The sequence below is a fragment of the Podarcis pityusensis genome (assembly GCF_964106645.2).
Source record: "Podarcis pityusensis genome assembly, chromosome: 12".
Taxonomy (NCBI): domain Eukaryota; kingdom Metazoa; phylum Chordata; class Lepidosauria; order Squamata; family Lacertidae; genus Podarcis; species Podarcis pityusensis.
Genome location: NC_138037.1, coordinates 41,892,207 through 41,912,640, shown reverse-complemented (window position 1 = coordinate 41,912,640; position 20,434 = coordinate 41,892,207). Strand labels below are relative to the sequence as shown.

General features: G+C 40.5%; 1 protein-coding gene across 9 annotated transcripts in view; it reads right to left on the bottom strand.

Moving 5' to 3' along the window:
• RARB (retinoic acid receptor beta) overlaps positions 1 to 20,434 on the bottom strand; it is a 352,738-nt gene that overhangs the window by 250,152 nt on the left and 82,152 nt on the right. Inside the window, exon 1 of one of the 9 annotated variants that reach the window (XM_080974925.1) lies at positions 410 to 428. The exons of the other annotated variants lie outside the window; for them this stretch is intronic. The gene's annotated coding sequence lies outside the window, so the exon portion shown is untranslated. Of the gene's footprint in view, positions 1 to 409; positions 429 to 20,434 lie in introns of those variants that run through there. 9 annotated transcript variants of the gene reach the window in all.

The window sequence follows — 20,434 nt, the reverse complement described above, 5'->3', positions numbered from 1 at the left end:
TGCAAATGGGTTTGCGTAACTAATGTCTGCGCTTCCAGAAGTTGTAATAAGTCACACTAAATGTTTCCGTTTGCCTTTCTCCATTCTCCCGACCCACATCATTTGTCCACATGACCACCCCCTTTGACTGAACTTAACCATCCAGGGGTCCTTTATCTTACCTTTACCTTCCTGTTTGGTAACACTCACAACGGGATACCTAACTCTCTGAGCTGGGTTCTCTGCAAGTCTCTTCAGAGTGGTTTCAACTGTGTGAAGAAATCCTGTAGTTCACACAGTCCGCCCACCGTAACTTTTAATACCAGAAATGTGGCACCATGAGGAAAGCATTGCAGAATAGTTAAAGCAGAATAAATCTACCACTAATGCACTATTATTGTGTCAAGGACATGTTGCGGAATACACTCACCATAAAACACCACTCTCATGAGGCCCTACAACCACCTTGGGGGTATTATAGGTAGTTCACCTGAGCAATCCTTGCAAAAGCTTTCGAGGACCCAGCTGCAAAAATGGCAAAGTAGAATTATTCTTTGTTAGTGTTCCATGTACTGAGCCTTTGTTAACAAGGTTTTATGAAGCAAAGTAATTCACTGTAAAACAAACGTATTGTTGCATTGGTGATTCATAAGAAAATAAGCCCTGGTTCTTCTTTAGCTCTGCACTAAATTTAGCTTCTAAAGCTGTTTGTTTAGTAAACAAAATGGTCGTTGTTATGCTGTATTATGATTGCTCTTCCTTCCCATGGTTCATGGTTATTTATATGGGATAGGAACCAGACTGCCAGTGACTAAGCTGTATATGAGCGTCTATTCGCTTCTTTTACTTCTCCCCGGTGGGCAAATTTTTCTTATAAAATATTCCTTACAAGTCCACTTTAAATGCAAGGCAACTGCAGGCCAATTCTAAGATTTACAGAGCAAGCGTAAAAATGCTTAAGGTGGAGCACAGCTGTTGCAATGTCACAAACGTATGACATTACTTAGCATTATGGTGAGGTCATTGATAGTAATGAATTCAGATAAATCAGCACGTTATACCGAGGTTGTCAGCCAACCTGGCAATACTAGGGTAAAGACTTAAGCCCACTGAAAAGCTCTGCGGAGCCAAGAAATCATTTATTTGCTGTTAAATTGGATTGCCAGACTTAGCGCTTAATTAGCAATAGGAAGGCTCGATTCCCACATTTTTTCCACATTCTGGATAACTTTGCTGCTGATTACTTCTGAGACATGCAACTTATTAGATCTCACCTTTGAGGGGCAGCAGATTCTGAAGAAACATCCACGGCTGGTGAAAAACTGCCTCATGGCGACTTTACCACAATATAAAATGAATATAGGAATGGGGCCTAGATAGCAGGCCCTCCAAGTGTCCCTGTTTTCCAGGGACAGTCCCAGATTTACAGAAGCTGTCTCAGTTTCTGATTTGATCCTGGAACATCCTGCTTTTCCTTAGCACGTCTCTATTTTCACTGGAGAAATGTTGGAAGGGTATGGAGTTATGCGACCCCTAAGCTAAGGAGAAAGGGACGCGGGTGGCGCTGTGGGTTAAAGCACAGAGCCTAGGACTTGCCGATCAGAAGGTTGATGGTTCGAATCCCCGCGACGGGGTGAGCTCCCATTGCTCGGTCCCTGCTCCTGCCAACCTAGCAGTTCGAAAGCACATCAAAGTGCAAGTAGATAAATAGGTACCGCTCCAGCGGGAAGGTAAACGGCATTTCCGTGCACTGCTCTGGTTTGCCAGAAGCGGATTAGTCATGCTGGCCACATGACCCGGAAGCTGTACACCGGCTCCCTCGGCCAATAAAGCGAGATGAGCCCCGCAACCCCAGAGTCGGCCACGACTGGACCTAATGGTCAGGGGTCCCTTTACCTTTACCTTAAGCTAAGGAGATAAGTTACTATACAACCTTTAGAAGCCATCTGAAGGTGGAACTGTACAGGGAATTTTTTTAATGTTTATTGTTCTATTATGTTTTTATATATGTTGGAAGCTGCCCAGAGTGGATGGGGCAACCCCATCAGATGGGCAGGGTATTATTATTATTATTATTATTATTATTATCATCATCATCATCATCATCATCATCATATAAGACGTCCCTATTTTCAGCAGAGAAATGTTGAAGAGTACAAGATAGCAGTGTTAGACTTCTCTCTAACATTGACACCATTGCTCATGCAAAATCTTAAGGTGTAGTTCTGGGCAAATCATACTCTCTCAGTCTTAGAGTACCATTTGTAAGATGTGGAATGAATGAAGATACTGAACATCTATTTAAGTGCGGCCAAACACTGCCACACATGCAGAAGCTTTAGATTCTTGCTTGTGTGTTTCACAGCTGCCTCAGTACTTCAAGCTTCAAATCTAGCATGCCAAGTGGGGAGCAGGGGATTGCTGTGAAATAGTCCAAAGGCCCAATACACATTAATCATGCAACTGTCTGGATCACAGCCAGGATTATTGCAGGGGGAAATGGAATGAGGATAAAGGACCCGAAATATAATAAGGAGAAATATTAATTTATTCATAGTAGAGGGTATCCAACATCCCAATCTAGTTTCTGGAGTTTATTCTGATTACTAACTGATCATATTATCAATTTCAAATTAACCATGTAATCAAATGACTTCACAATAATCTAAATAATTTCACTTGTTTGCACTGATATAATGCTAGTTTATCAGAATTGAGTATCTGTGCTGTTTTCATTATTATCTATTTTATTTTCTCCACAACAGAAAGCAGTGGTGGTTTAGTTTCTTCTTCTTAATCAATAATAGTATTTTCCATCCCTTTGGGTCCTGATCTCAGATATTATAGTCTTTTCCTGAGTTCAAAGCCTTTAAGAAGAGTGAAATCCATTCCAAAAATATGTTGTGATACGTTAGGGATGAATAAAGGTTTTTTTTGTGATTTTACAATGAATACATTAGCTTTAACATCTATTCTCCTGATAAGTCCTTCTGAGGTGGTCTCTACTTTCCTTTCACAAACATGGATACAGCCAGTAAGAGACTCTTCACTATGATTAATGGGCTCCCATTGGACATACAGAAAATTTCCCAGCCTGGTTCCCTTGAGAATGCTCCATGACATGGATTTCTAGGCAAAGCTAGATTAAAAGAGGAGGAGCAATAGCTATAGTCCACCTACCCCACAGCCATCAATTATATACAGTGATAAATCAAAGTTTTCAGCCAGAACAAAGACTTGTGTGGCAAACAAACAAGGGTGTTCACAGCAAATTGTTTTGAAGCAGAATATAACTCTTGATAGAGACAATGGGGCTAGGAAAGCCACTGTCAATATTGTGATAATGTGCTGTTGATTTATGAAGAATTAGACACAGTGCATCCAATTACTGCAGAATTAACTGAAACAGAAATCAGCAAAAAAGAAAATCAGGGCCTTGTCGCTTCTCTTTCCCAACACGCCTCCTTTCCACACTGTTAAAAGAAAGCAACTGAAAGGATTTATCTTTCCTTAAATTCTTAGATGCTGTGAAGTTTTATTAGGAGCATGAAGAAAATTTCCAAAGGAATTCTTTCATATGTGCACACAACTTTCCTGATCAATGTCTGTTTTCCAAGAAGAATTTATGCAATCGACTCATATTCTACCAAAAAAATGAAACTTGCCTAGTGGTTCACACTCCCAATTTGTTTGTGTTACCATATGATGATTTTAAGATTTGTTTAGAATTTACTACTATATATTTTTTTAAAAAATGGTAGTGGAGAAAACTCCAGGGATATGAAATGCAAAATAAAGAGAATGAGTGTAATAGCTTTTATCCTATTTTAAGAACAGGTCAATTATTCTTTGCCTATTTTGTAAAACTGCAAGTGGATTTAATGTGCCTGAAAACTGGAAGTATAAATCTGGCTTGAATCACACAAGAAACTGTCCCTACTCTGCTTTCATCCTGAAACCAGAACTCCTTTTAATGCCTGTGGCAATGTTGGTGATGGAAAGAACATATGGAATTAAAGACCAATCCATACACTACTGGCAGTGGCCAGAGGGCTGTTTCAAGATGTCAGAATAAGGCATGATCATGGTTCGGGACCACAGACAACTGCCTTTTCCAATGCATAAACTAAGTTGTGGAAAGCAATGAATGAGTAAAAGTGTGTTATAGCACAGTTAGAGTTTGTCACCATTTATGTGTACACAGCCTAGTCTCTGTTTATGTGAGCACAGCCTAAGAAATAGCTATCTGAACCATACTGAAACTCAGTGGCTTGAAACTCCCCCTCTTTGGGGAGCTGAGTCCACACAACTGGACTCTGGGCTATGGGTTGTCCAAACAAAATCACTGAAGTAAGTTGCACCAACTCTATACCTTCCATATGGCATTAACTGGATAGTTAGATACAGTAGAACCTCGGTTGTTGAACATAATCCGTTCCAAAAGACCATTTGACTTCCAAAACGTTTGACAACTGAGGCGCAATTTGTGAAAAAAGCAACTAAAAATGCACTTAATAACAAAAACAACACATTCACAACAGTAAGACAACAATCCTTGCCTGAGAGGAAAGTAAAGAATATATGTGAAACAACTAGCCCCTCTGATTACCAATAAATGTAACCACCAAACTTTGCTGGACTGATATTGGGGATTCTAACGTTCAGTTCCACCCTGCATCCAAACCCCAGCTGCACACACCTACACACACTCTGGTCTCCAACAATGGAAATGTTATATAGCAAAGCAAATAAGGAAAAACACACTTGAACCGCACAAACCCCTTTACAACTAAGAAGGCATGCTCTAACTCATAATCTCACAAGTATACTCATAAGCCACTTGCTATGATCCTGCCACACCCACACCACCGCCCCACTGACTCCACTCATAGCACAAAAAATTAAGCACACAAATAAAAAGAGAAGTCACCTCCGGCGCCCCCTTCAGCACACAAATGCAACAAACGACACACACAGGTAAAAGAAAAAGAAAATCGGGGGGTGGGGGGACTCATACTAATGAAAACAAAACCCCCAATCTAAAAAAACCCACAACCAATTAGCAGGCTACAATCTGACACACAACTAACATAATGGTGGCTCCAGAGCGTGCCAATACCCATACCCCTATCCTAACATCCCAACAAACCAAAAATGTTGGTAACTATACTGACAATATTGTTTATAAACCTTGTACCCAATACAAGCACAACAATGGTGCTTGACACCGTCTCACGGACACCCTCCCCATCGCAAGCGAAAGGGGGGGAAGCCTATTCCTAATCAAGGCCCTCCACACAAGCCGAGACATAGGACCAACCAGTTGGAAGTCAAACGGTCCAAAATACCCCGAACAAACACCTATATAACTACTTATAGGCTACTTTCTGTAATCTACCCCCTCCCTCCCCAGCCCAACTCTAACTCCAATTTCCCTCTTCCCCTGCCCATCACACTTTAGGTCAGCGCAACAAACTAGGTTCAATAGACGATATAAAGGTGAGAGACACAGGACAACCCAAACAGGTAGACAGGGAATCGTTCTATAAAGTAGGCATGCAGAATTGCTAGCTTTAAAACAATCACACTAAACGTCAGGGGGTTGGGAAACCCTATCTAAAGAGAACCACACATGTAGACATCATGAAACCACGCATAGCCTTCCTATAGGGAATACATAATCCACCTAAAGGAAGCAAACTCCTAAGCAAACCCCGCTTCAACCAACAATGGGTTGCACTTAGCTCAGGAAAGGCTCGCACAGTAGCCATAATACTCAGTACTGAGACCTGAATTTTAAAGCCACTATAGTGCTAAAAGACAAAAGAGGCAGATTCATTTTCACCAAAGGGATATTAGAAGGCAAAACTAAACTGACAATTGGCTCCATATATGCCCCAAACTCAAAACAACTAGAGTTCATGCAGAAAACACTAAACAAATTCCTCTCCTTCCCTGAAGGGGAAGCAATCCTGGGAGGTGACCTTAACCTAAACATGAGAGGCAACTCTCTGAAAGACATCCACCCCACAACCCCATGGACAGCCTTCCTCTGAGGGAAACCCTAAACAATTAGACACTCTTACAAACTGCTAAATTACTAACAAGCAGGGGCATTTGTGACATATGGGGCAGGGGGAACCCGGGAGACACCAACCACGCATTCTAGTGGCACCATGCCACAATGTCCAGACTACATAGCATTCTGCTCCCACAAGGCCTGACTCCCTTGGTTGAGTCAACGAACATAAGTAACATCAAAATCCCAGACCACGTTTTAGGGATGGACCCCCCCCCCCCTTTCATGGTGTCATTGAATAGGCGGGTCATGTAGGGCATCAGGGGTTCTTTGAATTTCCTATAGAATTCTGCTGTGAAGCCATCTGGGCCTGGGGCTTTGTGTGGTTTCAAGTTTTTGAGGACCATATCTATTTCCTCTGGGGTGATAGGTCTGTCCATGAATCCCTGTTCCTCATCAATTAAGCTAGGCATGGTCCGTCTTGCTAGGAATTTTCCGATTTCCTTCTCAGGTGGGCGATGGGAGGTGTATAGGTTGGAGTAGAATTCTGCAAATTCTGAGGTTATTTCTTTGGGGGAGAATGTTATGTTGCCATATTTTTTGGTGATGCAGTGTATTCTTGTTTTGAGTGCTTTTTTCCTACATCTGTTTGCTAATAGTCTGGAGTTTCCCCCTCCATATTCATAGAAGCATTGTTTAGAGTATAGTGTCAGCATCGCCCTTGAGCCAGTGCCACCGACTGGGCTCAACCACTTCAGCCCCGACTGGGCCAGGCGAGCTGGGGTAGCACTTCCAGAGATCTTCTTCTGCAGGAACAGGTCTAAGTGCTGTGGACTCACAACTCAGAGCTGTGAGCACCGAACTCACTTCCAGAAGACAGCCGTGCAGAGCATAAATCACTCGGACGACAGTGCTGAAGAATATCTTCTTTTATTCACTAACAGCTACTGTACTATACAAACTATATACAAATGGAGACGCTGGACTGCACTGAGTGTTACAGCTGCTTTCTGCAGCGACCTTATCTACACAGAGATAACACTCAGTCTCTCTCTAACACTCAGTCTCTCTCTTTGATGTGAGGCTGGAGCGGAATAAGTAGTGAGCAGAAACTGCCCCCCTCCTCTCTGGAGAATCAGCAGAGAACATCAGCAGATTCTTGGAATGGGAGGGGTGAAATCTCCTCATATAGAATGCTGATCATTGTTTTGTTGATATGCCAACCAAATATGCCATATAATCCCATATATACTAGAAGACAAAACAATGGACACACATAGAGAGGGACAAAATTGAAAATACCTGCACCACAGCATACCCTCTCCTCCCAAACAAACTAAGGAAAATTCCCACAACACTTAACAGGTACACACAGATCAAGCTCAAAGCATGGAAAACAGTAATAGGCAAACTATCCCCAACCCCATCCCCACTAATTCCCCTGGTGTTGTTGTTTAGTCGTTTAGTCGTGTCCGACTCTTCGTGACCCCATGGACCAGAGCACGCCAGGCACCTGGTGTACCACCCATTATTCCACCACGAAGCACAAAACCTCCAGATTAAAACCTGGCAAACCAAAGGCTTATATTGCCTAATAGACTTCTACAAAAATAACAAACCTTTGTCAACACAAGAAATACAAGACAAACTAGAAGACACCCAAGTGCCCTGGATAACACATCACCAATTACATGCCCTCGTAAACAATCCAGTAGTAAAATCAGCAGCAACTAGGCCCCTGACAACCTTCAAAAACCTCCTCCTAACAACAAAGGGACACAGTAGAGGTATGGTATCCGCAATATACTAAATACTACTCCAAAATCCCACGAACTCCCTAGACACAATCAAAAAATAATGGGAGGGTGACATAGGCTATGAGATTAACCCCACTCAATGGATCAGAATGTGGTCTAAACCTGCCTTTAAATCCATATCAACGAAAAGAAAAGAACTCACTCTGAAACTCACCTACAGGTGGTACCTAACACCAAGAAAACTAGCGTTAATACACCCAGGAACCTCACCAAAATGCTGGAGAGGATGCACCTCCACAGGCACATACCTCCACATGTAGTGGAAATGCCCCCAAACTCAACTCTTCTGGACAGCAGTCATACAAGAAATAAGCAAAATAACTAAACAGATAATAGAAATCACCCCAGAACTGGCCCTACTGCACATCTTCCAAGATAACAATGCCCACTCATACTATAAAGAGCTCATAACCCACCTACTCTCAGCAGCCAGAAACGTCATAGCCATGAAACTGGAGGGACCTGTCAGGAATAAACATGGAACACTGGTATCAAGTAGCATGGGAAATAGCCTTACTAGAAAAGCTAACCAATAGATTGACATGGGGAGAAATAGAAGAGGATGCCTTCACTCCCGTATGGCTCCCCTTTATTACATACACAGCCCAACAAGACAACATGAACCCACCGACAGCATACAATTCAATATGGCTAACTTAACCCAACAACCCCCTTCCTCACACATGCACAAACAAATCCCACTACAACCAACCAAAGACAATCAACCACACCCTAGGCCACCCCGACCTATCTCACCACCAAGGAAACACAACAAGCGAATAGAAAGAGAACCAACCCAAGTGATGCTAACACAAAAACCCCACACATAAGCTTTACCACCCCACCCACCCCTCTTTTCTTCCCAACTCTATACTGCATATAACACCAATGTCTCACAACAAATGTGAAATGTGGGAAACCCAGCAAGATGGGTGGGGTATAAATAATAAATGATGATGATGATGATGATGATGATGATGTAACTGCTATGTAGAAAACGCAACCTAAAGAAAGAGACAATGCATGTGCTTTTGTGAATGAGGAAAATCTTTAATAAAAATTATTATAAACAAATAAGCAACTTGTTATTCTAACTAATGTTGTTGTCCTTTACAGAAATCTATAAAGCATGAACATCAACAAGTTGTTCAGGTACTTCATGTTAAAATTAGCGTTAGTGTTATTATTAAATCAGCACAGTGTCATTCTGGGGTTTTTCCCTCCTGGCAAAGGTCAAATGAGCACAAAGCTTCTTTAACAGCCGGGAAGTCTTTATTTTTAATCTTTTCCAGGGACGAGCTGTCACTTAAAGACAAAATGTCAAACTTTAAGAACTCCACATCCGTTTCAAATCAATAGAAACTGCAAGAGTTCAGCACTTCTGAAAATAGGGCCAATTATTTAGTTCTCTAAATATGGATTTAAAGTGTACCTGCTTTCACTAACACTTGAATGAGAAATAATGAGTGAACAGAGCTTATGGTTTCTTTTCTTTAAAAAATGATTTTTTAAAAAAGAGTTTTTGTGTTACAAAACAAACAGATAAACAGGGAAGGGTACATCTACCGTCTCCACTTCAATTCATAGAATCCTTTTCACAGTTTGTTTACATTTAGTGAGAGAAACTTATGTCATAGACATATTGCTGTTTTGGGGGGAAAGAGAGTGGGAGAGGGGAAAGAGATAGGGGGTATTGTTCTTTCGTTCTATTGCAGGGGCTTGTGTCAGCATCAAGTGGGTAGGTCTGGTGTGGGGGTGTGTATATACACAGTGAGAGATTAGGGGGTCCAGAGCTTGGTTGGTTGTGTTCAGTTGATTGGAGTGGCTTGTTTGTGTGTAGCAGGCAGGTAGGTTGTTGGCTCAGGTTAGCCATATTGATTCATATGTTGTTGGGAGGAAGATAGGTCGTTGTCCTGTTAATGTGATAAAGAGGAACTATATCGGGGTGAAGGTGTCCTCCTTTGCTTGTCCCTGTGCTAGTCTGAGTTTGTTGGTTAACTTCTCTAATAGGGCAGTTTCCCATACATAGTGGTTTATGTTCACTCCTGAAAGGTCCTTCCAGTGTCTAGTTACAGTATTTCTAGCTGCTGAGAGTACCGTATTTTTCGCTCTATAACACGCACCAGACCATAACACGCACGTAGTTTTTAGAGGAGGAAAACAAGAAAAAAAAATATTCTAAACGAAATAGTGGATATATGATTTTTGTGGTTCATGCTGTGGCCACAGACATGTGATCTGACAGTGAGTTTGGAGTAGCCCAATGCAAAAATCCTGAGGATCCATGTGGATCCATGCTTTGTAACCACAGAGGAGGGAAGGAAGGGGAACCATGGATCCTCTGCTCACGACTGCAGCAGATCCCCCCCCCCACCTGCAGGCATTCGCTCCATAACACGCACAGACATTTCCCCTTACTTTCTAGGAGGAAAAAAGTGAGTGTTATGGTACAAAAAATACGGTGACTTAAAAGTTCCCTGTCAAATGTGTGTGTGTGTTGTTGTCCGGGAAGATATTTAATAGGGCTAATTCTGGAGTTGCTTCTATTACCTGTTTTGTTATTTTGGAAATTTCTTGCAGCAGTGATATCCAATAGGAGTGAACTTTGGGGCATTCCCATCACATGTGGAGGTACATGCATCCTCTCCAGCATTTACATGAGATTTCTGAGTGAATCAGAGCCAGCTTCTGTAGTGTTAGGTACCATCTATACCTAAGTTGTAGAATGAGTTCTCTTCTTTTGGATTTAAATGGTGGTTTAGACCATAGTCTATAGACAACTTGGTAGGGTTTAATTCATATCCAATGCCATATTCCCATTGGTTTTTAATCGTGGTGAGGGTTTGTAGTGTCTTGGAGAAGTATTTTTATATATTGTAGAGACCACCCCTTTCTGTGGTCTCTGTGAAAGAAGTAGTAACTTATTAAACAGGCATTATGTAAAGGGAGAAGAGGGGGAGGAAGTGTGTGGGCTGAATTTCCTGCCAATCAGTTCATTGTATGACCATGAGATTTAGTACTATGGAAGAAAAGGAAAGCTTTTCTATTCACTTTCTCCACACCATGCTCAATTTTATAAACCATGCACTGCTCTTTAAGTGCCTTTCCACCCCTGAATATCTGATAATTTTGGTTCCCTTTTTATGCACCTTTCCAGAAGTACAATATCCTTTTTAAATAAGGTAAATAACCCATTTGGAAGTTGTTCTTAACTATTTTTAATATTGTGTTTTTACGTTGTAACCTGCCCTGGGACCTTAGGGATGGATAATGAATGAATGATGATGGTGATAATGATGTTACTCATGAATAAAGCTGAATGTGCCTGAACACTCATTTAAAAATAGGTACATGGGCAGGGCATGCGTTCAAATCCAACCCACAATGACCCTGGCCTTTCCATATTGACCAGGAAAGATCTGCAGGAGGCTTTTGGTCATGATTGCTTCAATGGGAATGGAACCCTGCCCACGACCAGGAGACCTGTATTATCGTGGTCCCTGATCGGACAAAGACGTATACTAGAGGTTCAAGCGAATGCACACCTTCACTGCTCAACATGAGATGACTGGAGACTGAGCTGGTAGAGCCAATGCATATGGAGACACTGAGGAAAGGGCTTGCACAGGCCTGTCCCAATTCTCATTTTTAAGCACTGTGTATTCACAGTAGAACATGGCTCAAGTGTAGTTAGAATTACAGGCTTGCATCTGACTCTATAATAAGTAAAACCACCTCGGAACATTAGGGGCCCCCTAACAGAACAACACTGTCCAACTGGGTTCCACGGCCATAGTGCTGCAGTCGCAGTCACTTTCGGGAAATTATATAATAATTATCGCTGTTTAACTGCTCCTTGCAATTTTTCTGTACAGCAGTCTGAAACTAAAAAGGGTGAAAACATAACTCAGATTCATAATTAGTGGCTTTCAGATAATCAAAGTGTGACACACTATTAACACAAGCGCACTAGAGACCATTAAATGCAGTTTAAACCATTTTTATTAAATGAAATGAGCTTTTACAGGCAAGATGTTTCAAAGAGATCGTGGTATATGACTTGCCTGTGCAAATGAGCTTTCCTTCCTACATGCTTTTTTTTTTATAATGTGAATACGAAGCATTTTGAGAGCACATTTAACCCCACAGAAAGGTATATTTTCAGTGTGGCCCCATAAATCATTCTTTTTCTCCAGTGCTAGTACATATTTCAAGAAACTAATTCCAAACGCTTTTAATACTGAGAATAGATAGTTCTGTCTTCTAGTAAACGGGCATATCACAATTGAATCTCCATTGTGGCTCATACTCCTATCAGCCAGCATATCCTGTTTAACCATGTTCCCATTCTTCATTCTATGAAGTATTTCTGAACTGTTGTATGCATTATATGGTTCTTAAAATAATGAGATTGATTTATTTATAAATGTCATATTGGAGTAGGGGTGGGTGAAATCCTAGAGTGATAGCCAGCTAAGTCAGAGCAAACCCAGTGAACTCACTGGACTTACGTTTTTTAAATTAATTGATTTCAATTAGTGTATTCTGAGCGTGAGTAAAATCCCCTTACGTTATTTATCATTATTATTATTATTAAATTTCTAGACCACCTTTCGTCTGAAAATCACAAGGTACTAAGGAGCTGATTTACTTATAAGAAGGTGATTGCTAAAAAAATGATATAAGGTAAAAAAGTGAATATAGGAATGTGCAGAAATTGGTAAAGTGATATGGAAGTCTGTTAGAGGGAGGGAAGGAGGTCGACGCTTTATTTAAGCAATGCTTTAAGTTATGAATTTTTTGATCCTGAAATGTAATGAAATATGGAAAACTTAATAAAAATCTATTTTAAAAAGAAAGAAAATCAATAGGTACTTTGCAATAGAAAAGCACAAAAACACATACCATAATAACAAAGAAAAACAGTAACACCCCCTCCACACACACAGTTTAAAAACCATAAAGGCAAGCCCCGATTTGTGTGGGGTCATTGCGTGCTTGCATGAAATCATGTGCAATTGAAATAGCCTGCAACCCCCCCGCCCCGCCATTTTAGTGATGTCTTTTATGACGTTTCTGGGTTAATTTTGGGTTTGGTGCTTTGCGCATATGCACGATTGTGCACATATCTGTCGTCCTTATACAGTGATTGCCCGTGGATTGTTTAATAAGACAAAGGCCTGGGAGAAGAGTAATATTTTTGCCTGGCACCTGAATATATGTAACAAAAGCGTCAGACAAGCCTCCTTGGGGAGAGCATTCCACAAATGGGGAGCCATTGCAGAAAAGGCCTGTTCTCATGTTGCTACCCTCCAGACCTCATGTGAAGAAGGCACACTAAGAAGGGCCTCAGAATATGTTTGCAGGATCTGAGTTGGTTCATATGAGGAGAGGCGGTCCTTGAGTCGTTTTAGGGATTATAGGTTGAAACCAGCACTTTGAATTGGGCCCGGAAACTAATTGACAGCCAGTGAAGGTTTTTTTTTAAAAAAAGCAATACCTAATTAATTTTGTTGCGTCAGATTATCATTGTCTGAGACATGTTTCTCTGAACCAATAAATTTCATAATGTGATCTAAAGGCATCTTAGTGAAGCTATGCAGGTGCTGGTCTGGTCAGTGCTTGGATGGGAGACTGCGTGGAAACCTACATTTAGACCACTTTGAAATCCAGGAAGGAAGGAAGGAAGGAAGGAAGGAAGGAAGGAAGGAAGGAAGGAAAAGCGAGTAAATAAATAAATCTTAAATCTAAGATAAATCCCTTTTGCAACAGCAAGTTTTTTTTACATCTCATCAGGACAAAAGCATTGAACAAAAGCATCCTTACTTTTAAAATCTGTTTTCACTACGTTAATACCCACAGCAGCTCATTTCAGCTGCAGAGAGCCACCACGTTGATGAACTTTGTGTACAAGAATATTAAATTTCGAGAGCATCCATCTCTTCTCCCAAAGGGATCTACCAGGGAATGTAATAGTCTATTTGTTTTTATATTGATCTGGTATCCACAGACAACTTTCATCCTCTCGGAAAATGAGAACTCCAAAAGAACCAGCCAGTTTCACTGTAAAAATACTTCTATTAAGATGTGGAAGACTATTATTCAAAAACTCCTACAAGATAAGAATACACCACATAGCCGGCCTAGACATGCTACTGGCTAATGATCCATCTTGCTATCCTTTTACCAGGTTTGGAGTGACAACTAAATTAGCTCATGGAAAAACCTCCTGTAGGCGGGGGGGGGGGGGGGAGAGAGAGAGACCTGGCACATAAAGTACATTGTACTCAGAAAGCCCAAGAAATAACTGGCGATGGAAGGTGCTGCCCACCCTTAGGTGAAGAATGGCACACAGATACAAAAAAGACCTAAAAGGAAAAGCAAATAGAAATAGAAATATATAATTGCAATTTAATTGGTTTATTAAGTGGCAAACATAAACCAAACTATTGGGATGCCGATCTGGGCAGGACGATTAATGGTGGTTCCCTGGAAAGTGAGCGAGGTCCCAACTAAAGAAGATTGGCAGCTTAAGTTGACGGAATATGCACAACTTGCAGACATAACATAGAATAAGAGAGCAAGAAGAACATACGTTTAAAAAAGATTGGAAAACGAATATATGGGAAATAACTGTGTACAGCTGAAAATGCTGGCAGAGTTAAGATAAATTCAACAGTGTAAATAATCTTTAATGGATGTAATAATGGAAAACCAATTGGAATTGTTTTTGTAAAATATGCAGGGATAAAAGATATGCAAAATGAACCAAGGAAAGAGAAGAAGGCAAGTCATTGATATTTTAAGTATGTAGATTGTTTATTTGAAATTGTAAAACAGAAAAATTAATTACACACACACACACACACACACACATACACACTGGTGGTTCCCTCCTGGATCATGGTTAAGAAATTGGAACATATTTCTTCTAATAAGGTTCCCCTTAACCCCAAATCTGAAATTGTTTCTTAAAATGTACTTTAAATTCCTGGTGAAATAGCTTAGTTAGGGAACAGTTAAGGAAAGTGGACTTTTCCTTTAAATATGGTTTTAAAAGAAGCAATTTTTAAAGAGACTACGAGCTAGTTCACAAAGAGCAAACCTTTGAACTTTTATCATTGTTGACAGTAGTAATCTTATATCTACGAATGTGTAAGATACCACGTGATTTATAAAAAAGCTAGTCCCACGTAGAGCACAAAGTAGCAACCCAACCGTGAGTTTACCAATGCATGGACAACTTTGGTCAAACTATCCCGATCCAGTAACAGTCAGAGCTGCCTTACCAACCAACGTTGGCAAAGGCACCCCAGGCCATCACCTCCAGCGACAGAATTGGATCACTGAGCACCCCAAGCTTGTTCCTTCATGGAGGATGCTTGCAATGCCTGTTTACCTACAGGCTGCTGTTTTGCAACGTGCTGAAATTGGAATACGCTTGGACGGGGGTGGGGAAGACGTTGAATTAAAGATGCAAAGAAATGCCAGAGGTTTCACTAGACTGCAAAAGAAGGATGCATTCCCCCGCCCCCAAAGAAGGCTGATAATAACCCAGGAACAGCAGGTATTTTCTGCTACCAGCAAGCAGTTGGCATGTTGTGCCTAGCACATCTTTAATCATAATAACGAGTTCTTAGTAAGCATGATAAAATAGGTTGGAACTGCTACCATTTTTTAGCTGTCATTTAAATCATTTGCTGAAAGCCGAATAACATTCCTAGCACAGATTTTTGCCCTGAGTATACTTACTGAACAACTTCAGTTCACGTGCCTGCTAAATATAACATTACGTTTTAATCCTGCAGATTGTTAAGTAGTCATCCTGTAATACAGCGATGAACTGATAATAATAGAATGACAGAATGTTTTGCCATGTTTTTAGAGAATAAAAGTAGTATATTCTTTATTCAGCAAGTCTTTATAAAGGAATATGTGCAGGCTGCTTCTATGCATGTTTACTTGAAAATAAACCCCAGTGTTCAATGAGAATGATTCCCAACAAAGTGTGCATAGGGGTCCACTTTTAGCTTCATTGAGATTAATTTTTTCCTCATTGTCACTTTCAGCCACTTCTACAAAACTGCAGTTGGCAACTTACTTATCTAATTACAGGGGGGGAAACAGACTAGAAAGGTTTTGAAAGATCTGGTCTTTGTCATTATATACAACATTGGATGAGGGTACGTCAAGTTCTCCTTTTTGAGGAAGAGAGACCATTCTGACACTAACATCTACAGGGAAAAGTACCCTTCCCAATTAAGTAGCAACACCAAGAGGGCCTGCCGATCTTTGTTAAGGGTATATGACCTGTAGGCCACGGTGGTTATTAAAATGATTCCTCATCCTTTCCACTTTATTGAGATAATTTTGCAGTTTATCAGCTCATTGTGTATTTGTCAACTCTTTCATCCAAAATACGCAATGAGCTGAACCGAGGGCTGACCTCTGAGGAACCCTATTCAGCAATTCATATTCTAGTCATTATTAACTTTGAGTGTGGTTTTTACACCAAATGTATATCCATATTCGAAAGCCCTTCGCATTTCTAAAACTTACATATGAGGAGACCATGAAAGATGAGGCACTGGAGTCAAGATATAACATAGAACTTTATTACCTACCCCACCTTGATATTTTAGTTATAGACCGTTTTTCTAGAAAAAGAGGTGCCGGACTCACCATGAATGCCTCCCTTGTTCTCTGATAATGGCAATGGCAGCCACCTGACAGGTGCCAGGACTGAATTCCGGTGAGTTCCGGCTGAAAAAAGCCCTGGTTATAGATAAATAGTATACGGACAAACACACACGTTCACAGCACCTTTGGGCCTCCGAGGCAATTGATAAGTATCCACACAGTTAAAACCAATAAAACAAAGGTAATATACAGCCGTACCTCGTAAGTCGAACAGAATCTGTTCCGGAAGTCTGTTCGACTTCCAAAGTGCGGCTTTTGATTGGCTGAAGGAAATTGGAAGCCGCAGAAGCCTCGTCGGATGTTCAACTTCCAAAAGAACGTTCGAAAACCAGAACAGTCACTTCCGGTTTCCGATCATTCAGGAGCTGGAACGTTCAACTCCCAAGGCGTTTGGTAGCCGAGGTACGACTGTACGGATATCTGTACATCATATTTTAAAAGGTGAGAGGCCGGGGGTGCAGGATTTTGGCGTCGCACAGGGTGCCACTGAAATTTAAGACTCCAAGTCCCGCCACTGTGCATCACCTTGTCCAATCCTACCACCCTCCATGTGTTGAAGAGCAAAAGTTTGAAGTAAAGTTTCTGCTGCACTCACAAAGGTTCTCCATACCATTTGAACCCTGCCTATTTCAACACAATAGGAGCTCTCTGCTGCAGACACTGGTCCTTCAGCACATAGCAGCAAACACCTTCCCCATTCTCCCTGATCTTGTGAGGGAAAGTAACACCTAAACAGAATATATATACAATGATTGCTAATCCTGTTGAGTAATATTTACCGTACTTAGGACATTTTTTTATCTTGCCCTTCCTCCCAGAGATGCCCAGGGCTTCAAACATCAAAATGTTAAAACAGTACTATGTAAAAAAAATTAAGAAATTACAAAGGGTGTTAATCACTGGGTTAAAGCAAACCAAAAATGTCCAGAGGTAGCATTATTATCAATTTACAATGGGGTGGAAGGTTCACAGACTATGAAGGACTTGCTCACAAATTTATTGACAGCTGCGTGAATTATTATAGCCAAGAAGTGGAAGGGGCAAGCAGGATATAAAATGGAAGAATGGCATAAAGAGGTGTGGGATATAACTATTAATGATAAATTAACATGTATCATTAAGGTAAGATGGGTAATATGCAGGAGAAATGATTTTGAGGGTGTTTTTAGAATTCGTACTGTTAAAACGGAAAGGGGCCAAACCATCGCAAGAGGTGTTGAAATTTTGGCAGGTTGGATAGTTACAATGGAATGGTCTCGGAGGTGGGGTGCACATTTTTATTCTTATTTATTTATGATTATTACTTTGTAAAAAAAAAAGTATATATTAAAAAAACAGTACTTTTTAAAAGAAAAGGAAAACACCAAGTAGACCCTGTATCAGGTCAGCATCAACCAGGAAACAGAGGGCCTGAAATGGTTGATAAATACAATATCTGGGGGTGCAGGGAAATGTTTCATGTAACTTAAAATAACTGGCATTTTGGTATAGTAGGGAAATGCATGAAGCTGGACACCAGCATGCTGCCCAAAATGCTGTTATTGTTGAATAACTGATGAAAAGTTATTGAAATGCTATTAGGGATGTGATGAATTGTAAAGCCACGTCTCCCTTAAATACTGTAAAGCATTTGCACATTGGGCTTTTTCATATCGGTTTCAGTGTATCCTTCGCTCCAGTTTTCTCTGATGAACACAGCAGTAAACAGGAGACCATATTTTAAGAATGTGACTATGTCAACTTCCCAATGACGTCAAAGGTCAGCTCTTTTTTGGTGGCACTATAAACAACTATGATTCGGAAACAGGTACAAAATTCCAGCTTCTGTAATAAGCGGAAGAGTTACAACCGGGGCAGTGGAGGGGGGTGTTATTGGATGAAAAATGTTAACTAACTACAGTGTTAAGTAGGGATTTTGCATGAAAAAGATATTGAGAATCCCACAAGCATTAAGCATACTTTAAAAAACAAATCATTGCTGTTTTAAAGGAAGGAGATGTGTTTTATAAAACAGGAAAATATTCAGACACAATACAATGCTCTCAAAAATATCCTACGGGATATTCAGCTAAGGGGTAGCAAAAACAGGTGAAAAGCCACCAACTTGTATCAATGGAGTCACTGCTTCCATTTTAAACGCACAGACAGTGATCTTATTCCACTCCTTACTTCTTTTTTTAGGGGCAAGTATAATACTGACAACCAGAGCTAATCATGGCGTTCCAGAAGGAAAATGTAGCTGTACAGTTTCAGGGAAAAGAAAACATGTCACTTGTTGCTTGACAACCAAGGAACAGATAGTTTCGATTTATGGTTGTACGGAGCTATTGAGTTTAGCTTCCTCAAACTGTATACCAATTTTCATGCCTAGATGATTCTGTCAGTGACACTGAACACAATTTAGTGCAGATTTTCTACAAACAATGCTATAACATCTGTGTGATGTGTAAAATAAAGCAAGGAACAGAAATATGACAGGAGTTTCTCCATGAAGGAATGACAATCCGATATATGGGTGGATTGAACATTCAGCTGCCACTGAACCAGGGTTTCCCAAACTTCTGAGTTCATTGATCCCTCAGATGAGCTTATAAAGTTGTCATCGGCTCAACTCAAATTCTTAGAAACGTAAATAGAAATAAAGTCAAGAAATACCAGTATATATATTCAACATTCAGTCATCCCCATCCCCATGTAAAAATAGAGAAGTAAAACAAGTGAAAATAATAATGATACCATACTTTTGTAATATTCTCTAATGGGATGGATAGGCATGATGCACTTTAATTGGAATGGAATTTTCTTACTAAATACAGAGGTTCCTAACTGGCAAGAGAGGTGCACTCTATATATCATCATCATCATCATCATTTTTAATTTGTATACCGTCTTTCTATCTTACAATACTCAAGGCGGTTTACAAGCTGAAGAAACAAAAAATGTACATATTACAACAATCTAATGCAATACAAAAATGTGATAATAAAACAACTTTAAAATAGGCAACCTACATCAAAAAGTAATATTCAACAATCATTAGAATAGTATTAAATAATAATAACATATAAAAGTTAAACAGAAATCCACTCAACAGTTACAATAAATAATTTCTAAACTATAATCAGTAAAACAACTGCAAGCCACAGTACATAAAATAATACAATACAAATTGAGAAGCAGAGACTAGAGGGTGGGGCAAGGCAGGTGGAAAGAGGCCTTGCCTGATGGAGTCTCTCCCCTCAAGCCCTTTATTTCTGAGGCTAATTAATTTTTTGTGCACCCCATGTCCTTTTCAATTCCCCATTGGCCCCTAAGTCTTTTATTCACCCCTACACAGTCCCATCAACCCCAAGGGGGGCAATATTGATCACTTTGGGAATCTGTGATCTAACGTTATGGGAGCTACATGGCTGCCAGTGGAACATGATTCTAGAAAGACTGAGAACCTCCCATTTAAATTGCTCCTCAGGAAAATCCAATGAAAAGACATCAAGCCATGCTTTCAGATCCTAATTTGTTCACTAATTATACTTACAACACCACATGATTTCCCAACATCAGACATAACTGAAAAGCTGCCCGTTAGCTGAATGTGAAACTTTTGATGTCCTTTCCTAATGTGAAGGAGCAGAACAGGGGGCAGTGTGAGAACCTGAGGATCACCAAAGCTTGTTCTCGCAAGTCTAAAACATTGTGTAGCATTGGCTGTGCTGGACCTTTGTTTTGATCATTGTATTGAATGTTATTAGATGGCTAGTGCCCATTGAGACTGGTAGTAGGGCCTGCTGAATTCTACAAAGGCAGCAGCACTGAGAAGGAAGCTGATGGGCCATGCCATAAACCTAGACTGCTTACTAGCAGCGTTGAGCCCGGGGGGGAGCCCGGCTGGCCGAAGTGGCCCTTGGCAGGCAGAGAGGAG